The sequence below is a fragment of the Mercenaria mercenaria genome, chromosome 4, assembly GCF_021730395.1.
Source record: "Mercenaria mercenaria strain notata chromosome 4, MADL_Memer_1, whole genome shotgun sequence".
NCBI classification, from domain to species: domain Eukaryota; kingdom Metazoa; phylum Mollusca; class Bivalvia; order Venerida; family Veneridae; genus Mercenaria; species Mercenaria mercenaria.
This window is the reverse complement of record NC_069364.1, coordinates 77,061,080-77,071,087: the sequence shown is the minus strand read 5'-3', so window position 1 is coordinate 77,071,087 and position 10,008 is coordinate 77,061,080.

The following is a 10,008-nucleotide window of genomic DNA, read 5'->3' as shown; positions in this document are numbered from 1 at the left end:
AGCAAATCAGATTCCCAAATATGCATTACTAGTTTAGATAATTTGCTTGCCATTGGTTTTGTGATTCATGTATCTTCTCCAAATAAATTTTAAAATTCCCCAAGAGAAAATGGTTCCTTTTAAGCCATTTCGAACAAAAAATCTGAGCAAGTCAGGTGGAGATGTAAACAATACTAACCTGTAGAGTTTGAGTCGTGATTTGACGGTCCTTCCAAGGAAAATTTGAGGTTCTACAGGACAAAATGATGCCTTTTAAGCCATCTCAGACAGAAAATGTAAGCAAATCAGCTATATAAGTGTACCATTTCTGGCTAATTATTACGATTACTGGTAGGACCATTCAGGGGTTTTCCTTACAAAAAATCCACAAGGCAAATTGTGCATTTTTAAGTTGTTTTAGACATAGAAAAATAGCAAATCTTTAAAGAATTTATGTGCAAAAGTACTAGCTACTGATTAGCATAAATGCTTGGATAGAACGAATTGATGATCAAAGCTTTCAAACGAAGACAAAATATATTGAATGCGACACGACTGTGTAAAATGTATATCAAATTATGTAACTTAAGTACACCGAGCACGTTAAAGAACAAGAATGTCAAGAAGAATAAATATATTGCTGAATATATATAATTAAAGAAGAAAAACGTATGTATATCATCATAACTGTTAAATACTCACAAAGTAATTTAATCATTGAAAACAGTTTCCTTAAGCTACAGTCACACATACGGATATGTCCGTGCATTGAGGTACGGTGCAGATACGGATAAGTACAGAGCAGTACATCTTAGTACGGGAAAAATGGTGAGAAATGGTGAACAAAACAAGAGGGCCATGATTGCCCTATATCGCTCACCTGTTATCATTGCTCTTGAGGACAAGAAGGTACTCAGAAAAATATCTAATTCCAAAGGACAGGAACAACAAAGGGAAGAAATTTAACCAAAAAGAAAAACAAATTCTTACAAGGTACAGATATGTCAAAATACACCTAAAAATTGGAGGTACCATCCATGTTGTACCACAGAAAAGTGGTCTCGGTTTTTCCCTATGGCCAATAATAAAAAAGTTACTAAAAATAAGCTATTTATAGTAACGTAAAAGGGAAGTAATTAAAAAAAAATACTATTGTAAGTGAACAAAAGAAGGATCTGCCAAATAAATCTGTTGACATAAATGAAATTTCAGATCAGTATCTTCATTAGTTACGGAGATATACCTATTTTAATTTGAAACAAGAAACGCGGCAATGCCACGAAACCAGGTTTTCAACACTTTTCATAAGAATAAAAAAGTATACTGAATCACAGTGCACCACTTTAAAGCACAACCCTAACCCTAACCCTAACCCTAAAGCACAACCCTAACCCTATTTTTAGTAACAATGACCTTGACCTTGATCCCAGAAACCCCAAAATCAATCCCAAGCTACAACTTTATATAAGTTTTCTATACACCAAGTTTCATCATGATAGCTCATTCCTAAGTTAAGTTATTGACTGGAAACCCTTTTTCTATTTTAAGTAACAGTGACCTTGACCTTGACCCCAGAAACCCCAAAATCAATCCCAGCCTTTGTCTTGATATAAGCTACATACATACCAAGTTTTATTCAAATATCTTTACCGAAACAGAAGTTATTGACCGGAAACACCAGTTTGACGCCGCCGCCCATCCGCCCGCCCGCCCGCCCGACCAACGACATACCCCAATCTAATAACTCAGGTTTTCGTTGAAAACCTGGTTAATAAAGGGAGGTAATTTGACATAAAATCAGTCCATAGTTATCTAACCTGATTGTCTCAGTCCAACTAATGACAATAATGAAATTTCAAATGAGTTCTATAAGTACTTACTGATATAAATCCATTTTGATTACAATCAGGGCAGGTAATCAGATATACAAGAGGGCCATGATGGCCCTATATCGCTCACCTGTTATCATTGCACTTGAGGACAAAAAGGTCTTCAGAAAAAATATCTAAGTCCAAAGGACAGGAACAACAAAGGGAAGAAATTTAACCAAAAAGAAAAAAAAAATTCTTACAAGGTACAGATATGTCAAAATACACCTAAAAATTGGAGGTACCATCCATTTTGTACCACAGAAAAGTGGTCTCGGTTTTTCCCTACGGCCAATAATACAAGAGGACCATGATGGTCCTGAATCGCTCACCTGTCCCAACATGACCCAGTTTTGAACTGAGTATGACGTCGTTTTTTTTCCTATTATTTGACATAGTGACCTAGTTTTTGAGCTCATGTGACCCAGTTTTGAATCTGACCTAGATATCATAAAGATGAACATTCAGACCAACTTTCATACAGATCCCATGAAAAATATGGCCTCTAGAGAGGTCACAAGGTTTTTGAGTCAGCTAAAGGCTGAAAGCCTTTTGACGAGTCCTTGCTATCCAACGATTCTCTAAATGGACCAAATAACACAGTGAAGGGATGTAGTTCCATTAGATTTCTCAAACTTCAAACAGTTCACTGCATGAATGAAGTTAAGTTGTGTCAATTCCCTTTGCTATGACCAATATACGATGTAATCTGTCATATTTATGACTTGTAATTGTGCAATTCTCGAATGTAACTCATTAAGCATAAATGTGCATTTTAAGAATTGCGCAGGCTTACAAAGCCTGGGTAACATCCAGCGAAAGACAAAAAATAGTTCCAGCAGCTAGGGCTCCAGATAAGATGCGTATTAGCGTAAATTACGTATAGAAATAATGCAAATACGCATGTCTAATAATTTCTAAGCGTATAAAAACGTATATAAAATTACAGAAACGCACACAATGCTTTTTTAAAAACAAAATCTGAATCGTCTGGATGCGTTAGGTAACATAGCCGATCAGCCTTAATTCTCCCACATTGAACGTAAACACGCATCGTATGATTTCTATTAACTTTGTGTGGGTTGAATTTTGCAGTCAGTAAACGGATAAATTATCGGAAGAAGAAGCTCTTACTGGTTTGTTTAGTTACTACTGATATTAAAAATGATTTTAATTCTTATTTTTCGAGAAATAAACAAATCGGCGAAACATTAAATTGTATTTTCTTGTAGTTTTTGAAATCGAAAGTAGATCATCTATGTTTGGCGAAACGAAACAACTTTTTTATGAAAAGATTTAAATAAGACGTAATTTAACCGTAAACTTCAATGACAGATACTGCCAATTGCTGCTAAATGTCTTCGTATCATCACAATTTGTAAAATATATTGTTCAAACTGGAGAAAAGTGTAATCGTATCCGGATATAATATTTTGGGTAAATATTGAGCTGTGTTATGAAATTTTAAGAAAAAAACTAAAAACAAACTGAAACTGGTAGACTATACTGTCAGTACATCAATCATTAGCCGACTCAGGCCATTCAGGCCTTTGATTTCATTATTTGACCTACTGACCTAGTTATTGATGGCACGTGACCCAGTTTCAAACTTGACCTAGATATCATCAAGGAGAACATTCTGACCAATTTTCATGAAGATCATTTGAAAAATATGGCCTCTAGAGAGGTCACAAGGTTTTCTATTTTTAGACCTTCTGACCTAGTTTTTAACCACAGTTGACCCAGTTTCAAACTTGGCCTAGATATCATCAAGATGAACATTCAGACCAACCTTCATACAGACCCCATGAAAAATATGGCCTCTAGAGAGGTCACAAGGTTCTGACCTAGTTATTGATGGCACGTGACCCAGTTTCAAATCTGACCTAGATATCATCAAGGTGAACATTCTGACCAATTTTCATGAAGATCCATTCAGAGGTATGACCTCTAGAGAGGTCACAAGGTTTTTCTATTTTTGAATCTAATGACCTAGTTTTTGACCGCAGCTAACCCAGTTTCGAACTTGACCTAGATATCATCAAGATGAACATTCAGACCAACTTTCATACAGATCCCATGAAAAATATGGCCTCTAGAGAGGTCACAAGGTTTTTCTATTATTTGACCTACTGACCTAGTTTTTAATGGCATGTGACCCAGTTTCAAACTTGACCTAGATATAATCAAGGTAAACATTCTGACTAATTTTCATGAAGATCTTGTGAAAAATATGGCCTCTAGAGAGGTCACAAGGTTTTTCTATTTTTAGACCTACTGACCTAGTTTTTGACCGCAGTTGACCCAGTTTCGAGCTTGACCTAGATATCATCAAGATGAACATTCTGACCAACTTTCATAAAGATCCAATGAAAAATGACCTCTAGTGTGGTCACAAGCAAAAGTTTACGCACGGACGCACGCACGCACGGACGGAAGACGGATGCTGTGTGATCACAAAAGCTCACACTGTCACTTTGTGACATGTGAGCTAAAAAAAGTTACTAAAAATAAGCTACGTAATATAGTAACGTAAAAGGGAAGTAATTAAAAAAAAAAATTATTGTAAGTGAGCAAAACAAGGATCTGCCAAATAAATCTGTTGATATAAATGAAATTTCAGATCAGTATCTTCATTAGTTACGGAAATATACCCATTTCAAGGCAGTCTGAAAGACAGCTAAATCCCCCGCCACTGCTATGGATAGTGAAAGGGTAAAACCTTTGATTTTAGCTGTGACCTTGACCTTGAACTGACATGGCTGACTCATGAATTCTGCACAACGTCTTGATGAGGTGATCATTTGACCAAAGTTTCATGAAAATCCTTCAAGAGGTTTAGGAGATACAGAGCTGAAACCTTTGACCTTCAGTTGTGACCTTGACCTTGAGTTGACATGGCTGACTCATGAGTTCTTGATGAGGTGATCATTTGACCCAAGATTGATGAAAATCCTTCAAGGGGTTAAGGAGATGCAGAGTGGACACCAAATGGAAGGCTCAAACCTTCGACCCTTAGTTGTGACCTTGAGCTGGCATGGTTGACTCATAATTTCTGCACATCATTCTGATGAGGTAATCATTTGACCCAACAGGGTTGCCAGCACCCTGGGTGAATAAAATTCCCTGACTTTTCCCTGATTTTTCCCTGACCAATTCATGTTTTTCACTGACCAAAACCGCCAAACATTTAAACAGCCTCCTGACCTCCCCTATAGCCGTCCAATCCTCCCATTATTTTTTTTCCAAATGTTTTGTATTTATTTTACAATATATTAAACATAAACATCAAACACAATGATAATAAACATGGCTTTCTTTCTTGTATGACTGTTTGGTGGTCAAGTCAATGAAACATAATTGTGACTATTGGTCAGTGAAACCTAATTATTAAGAGATACATATCAAAAGCATCTTTGCAAGACATGTAACTATCAAAAATCTAACATCTTTTAAGGTACACTTTCCTCATGGTATAAACAACTAGAGCTATCACTAAAGGTGATGAATGTACCCCCCGCATGCACTGACACAGTACATTGCAATTTGACGCACACAAGATTGCATAATTATGTGGACTGTATGTATATAGACTGTATGTATACAGTATAGTAACAAAAAACAAAGTCCCATAACTATGCAGAATATTTATCTAAAAGAATGTAACATGCACCATGCACAACTAGGGTTGGTACTGATCACTTGTGTGAAGTTTCATTAAATTGTGTGTAAGGGTTTGGTAGATTAGGCACGCACAAGATTGCATATGCAAACTGTATGTACGTAGTATGTTAACAAGAAACAAAGTCCCATTACTCTGCAATTTTTGTCGCTGAAAGAACCTAACATGCCCCATGCACAACTACTGTTGTTACTGATCACTTGTGTGAAGTTTCATTAAATTGTGTCAAGGGGATGAGGAGAGATGGTGCGCACAAGATTGTGTCTATGTATAGAGTATAGTAACAAAAAAACAAAGTCCCATAACTCTGCAAATTTTTTTTCTGAAAGAACCTAACATGCCCCATGCACAACTACTGTTGTTACTGATCACTTGTGTGAAGTTTCATTAAATTGTGTCAAGGGGATGAGGAGAGATAGTGCGCACAAGATTGTGTCTATGTATATAGTATAGTAACAAAAAAACAAAGTCCCATAACTCTGCAAATTTTTTTTCTAAAAGAACCTAACATGCCCCATGCACAACTACTGTGGGTACTGATCACTTGTGTGAAGTTTCATTAAATTCTGTCAAGGGGATAAGGAGAGATGGTGCGCACAAGATTGCGTCTACGGACAGACGGACAGACGGCCAGACGGACAGACGGACAGACAGACAGACAACCTGAAACCAGTATACCCCCCCTTACAACTTTGTTGTCGGGGGGTACAATAAAGTATGGTTAATAACAAGACCATTGGAACCCTGCTAGTATTAGCAAAATATCATTCTCAAAAATTCAAGATCTGTTATTATACAGTTTCCTAGAGGCAAAAACAATAAAACACCATGACTAATAGCAAGACCATTGGAATCATATTGACAAAGCATCACTCTCAAAATCCAAGATCTCTTAATATACAGTGTCCAGAAAACACCTGGAGTACCTACAACAAAACAAGAGGACCATGATGGTCCTGCATCGCTCACCTGTCCCAACATGACCCAGTTTTGAACTGAGTATGACGTCGTTTTTTTTCTATCATTTGACATAGTGACCTAGTTTTTGAGCTCATGTGACCCAGTTTTGAACCTGACCTAGATATCATCAAGATGAACATTCAGACCAACTTTCATACAGATCCCATGAAAAATATGGCCTCTAGAGAGGTCACAAGGTTTTTTCATTATTTGACCTACTGACCTAGTTATTGATGGCACGTGACCCAGTTTCAAACTTGACCTAGATATCATCAAGGTGAACATTCTGACCAATTTTCATGAAGATCCATTCAAAAGTATGGCCTCTAGAGAGGTCACAAGGTTTTTCTATTTTTAGACCTAATGACCTAGTTTTTGACCGCAGTTGACCCAGTTTCGAAACTGATCTAGATATCATCAAGATGAACATTCAGACCAACTTTCATACAGATCCCATGAAAAATATGGCCTCTAGAGAGGTCACAAGGTTTTTCTATTATTTGACCTACTGACCTAGTTTTTGAAGGCACATGGCCCAGTTTCGAACTTGACCTAGATATCATCAAGGTGAACATTCTGACCAATTTTCATGAAGATCTTGTGAAAAATATGGCCTCTAGAGAGGTCACAAGGTTTTTCTATTTTTAGACCTTCTGACCTAGTTTTTAACCATAGTTGACCCAGTTTCGAACTTGGCCTAGATATCATCAAGATGAACATTCAGACCAACCTTCATACAGTTCCCATGAAAAATATGGCCTCTAGAGAGGTCACAAGGTTTTTTTATTATTTGACCTACTGACCTAGTTACTGATTGCACGTGACCCAGTTTAGAACTTGACCTAGATATCATTAAGGTGAACATTCTGACCAACTTTCATGAAGATCCATTTAAAGGTATGACCTCTAGAGAGGTCACAAGGTTTTTCTATTTTTAGATATAATGACCTAGTTTTTGACCGCAGCTGACCCAGTTTCGAACTTGACCTAGATATCATTAAGATGAACATTCAGACCAACTTTCATACAGATCCCATGAAAACTATGGCCTCTAGAGAGGTCACAAGGTTTTTCTATTATTTGACCTACTGACCTAGTTTTTGAAGGCACGTGACCCAGTTTCGAATTTGACCTAGATATCATCAAGGTGAACATTCTGACCAATTTTCATGAAGATCTTGTGAAAAATATGGCCTCTAGAGAGGTCACAAGGTTTTTCTATTTTTAGACCTACTGACCTAGTTTTTGACCGCACGTGACCCAGTTTCGAACTTGACCTAGATATCATCAAGATGAACATTCTGACCAACTTTCATAAAGATCCCATGAAAAATGTAACTTCTAGAAAGGTCACAAGCAAAAGTTTACGCACGGACGCACGCACGGACGACGGACGCTGCGCGATCACAAAAGCTCACACTGTCACTTCGTGACATGTGAGCTAAAAAGGTGTATTAGAATAATGTTAGTTGTAGGCTCTCTTGTTTGTCACTTTCCTACAAAATAACAAAAAAATGTTAGTTAACTCTGGGGCAAGGGTTGCAAAGCCTTTCAGTCTTCAAGCAAAATCAGTGTTTAAAGAAAAATGGGGGATTTAAACAAATTAAATGCATGTTACAGTATTACATCATTAAACTTTGTTTTTAATTACTTAAATTAAATGCTTGAAGACTGCCATAGCCACAAAAGTTTAAAATGATTAACTTCTTCGAGCTTTGAAATCGTTTTTCCCTGACTTTTCCCTGACTTTCCAGGATTTTCATTTTTCACTGACCAAATTTTAAAATTCCCTGACAATTCCCTGACCTTGAAAAAGAAACCAATTTCCCTGACTTTTCAAGACTGCTGGCAACCCTGCCCAAGTTTTATAAAATTCCTTCAAGGGGTTTAGGAGATATAGAGCGGACACAAAATGGAAGGTTCAAACCTTAAACCCTAAGTTGTGACCTTGACCTTGAGCCGGCATGACTGACTCATGGGTTCTGCACATCGTCTTGATGAGGTGATCATTTGACCCAAGTTTTATAAAATTCCTTCAAGGGGTTTAAGAGATGTAGAGCGGACACAAAATGGAAGGCTCAAACCTTTGACCTTGAGTTGTGACCTTGACCTTGAGCCGGCATGGCTGACTCATGGGTTCTGCACATCGTCTTGATGAGGTGATCATTTGACCCAAGTTTTATAAAATTCCTTCAAGGGGTTTAGGAGATATAGAGCTGACACAAAATGGCAGGCTCAAACCTTTGGCCTTGAGTTGTAACCTAGACCTTGAATCAACAAGGCTGACTCATGGGTTCTGCACATCGTCTTGATGAGGTGATCATTTGACCCAAGTTTCATGAAAATCCTTCAAGGGGTTTAGGAGATATGGACCGGACACGATTTTGTTACGGACGGAAGGACGGAAAGACGGAAGGACGGACGCAGACCATTCCTATAATCCCTCCGCCACGGCGGGGGATTAATAAAGGGAGGTAATTTGACATAAAATCAGTCCATAGTTATCTGCCCTGATTGGCTCAGTCCAACTAATGACAATAATGAAATTTCAAATAAGTCCTATAAGTACTTACTGATATAAATCCATTTTGATTACAATCAGGGGAGGTAATCAGATATAAAATAACTCTGGAACCTATGATTGGATCTGATTTGCCATGGAATCCAAGATTTATTGTTGTTGAAGATATTTTGGAAGTTTGTATCAAATATAATCATAATGAAGTCTCTATATGGCTGCAAAAGCCAAAATAGCCAATTTTGGACCTTTAAGGGGCCATAACTTTGGAACCCAAGACGGAATCTGGCCAGTTCAAGAAAAGAACCAAGATCTTGTGGTGATACAAGTTGTGTGCAAGTTTGGTTAAAATCAGATCATAAATGAAGCTGCTATTGTGCAGACAAGGTCAAAATAGCTAATTTTGGCCCTTTCAGGGGCCATAACTCTGGAACCCATTATGGGATCTGGCCAGTTCAAGAAAGGAACCGAGATCTTATGGTGACACAAGTTTTGTGCAAGTTTGATTAAATTCAAATCATAAATGAAGCTGCTATTGTGCAGACAAGTTCAAAATAGCTAATTTTGGACCTTTAAGGGGCCATAACTCTGGAACCCCTAAAGGAATCTCGCCAGTTCAAGAAACGAACCAAAATCTTATGTGATACAAATTGTGTGCAAGTTTGGTTAAAATAAAATCATAAATAATGCTGCCACTGTGCAGACAAGGTCAAAATAGCTAATTCTGGCCCTTTCAGGGGCCATAACTCTGGAACCCATAAAGAAATCTGGCCAGTTCAAGAAAGGAACCAAGATCTTATAGTGATACAAGTTGTGTGCCAGTTTGGTAAAAATCAAATCATAAATAAAGCTGCTATTGTGCAGACAAGGTCAAAATCATAAATGAAACCACTATCATGCAGACAAGAAATTGTTGACGCACGCACGGACGCACGGACTGATGACGGACGAAGGGTGATCACAAAAGCTCACCTTGTCACTATGTGACAGGTGAGCTAAAA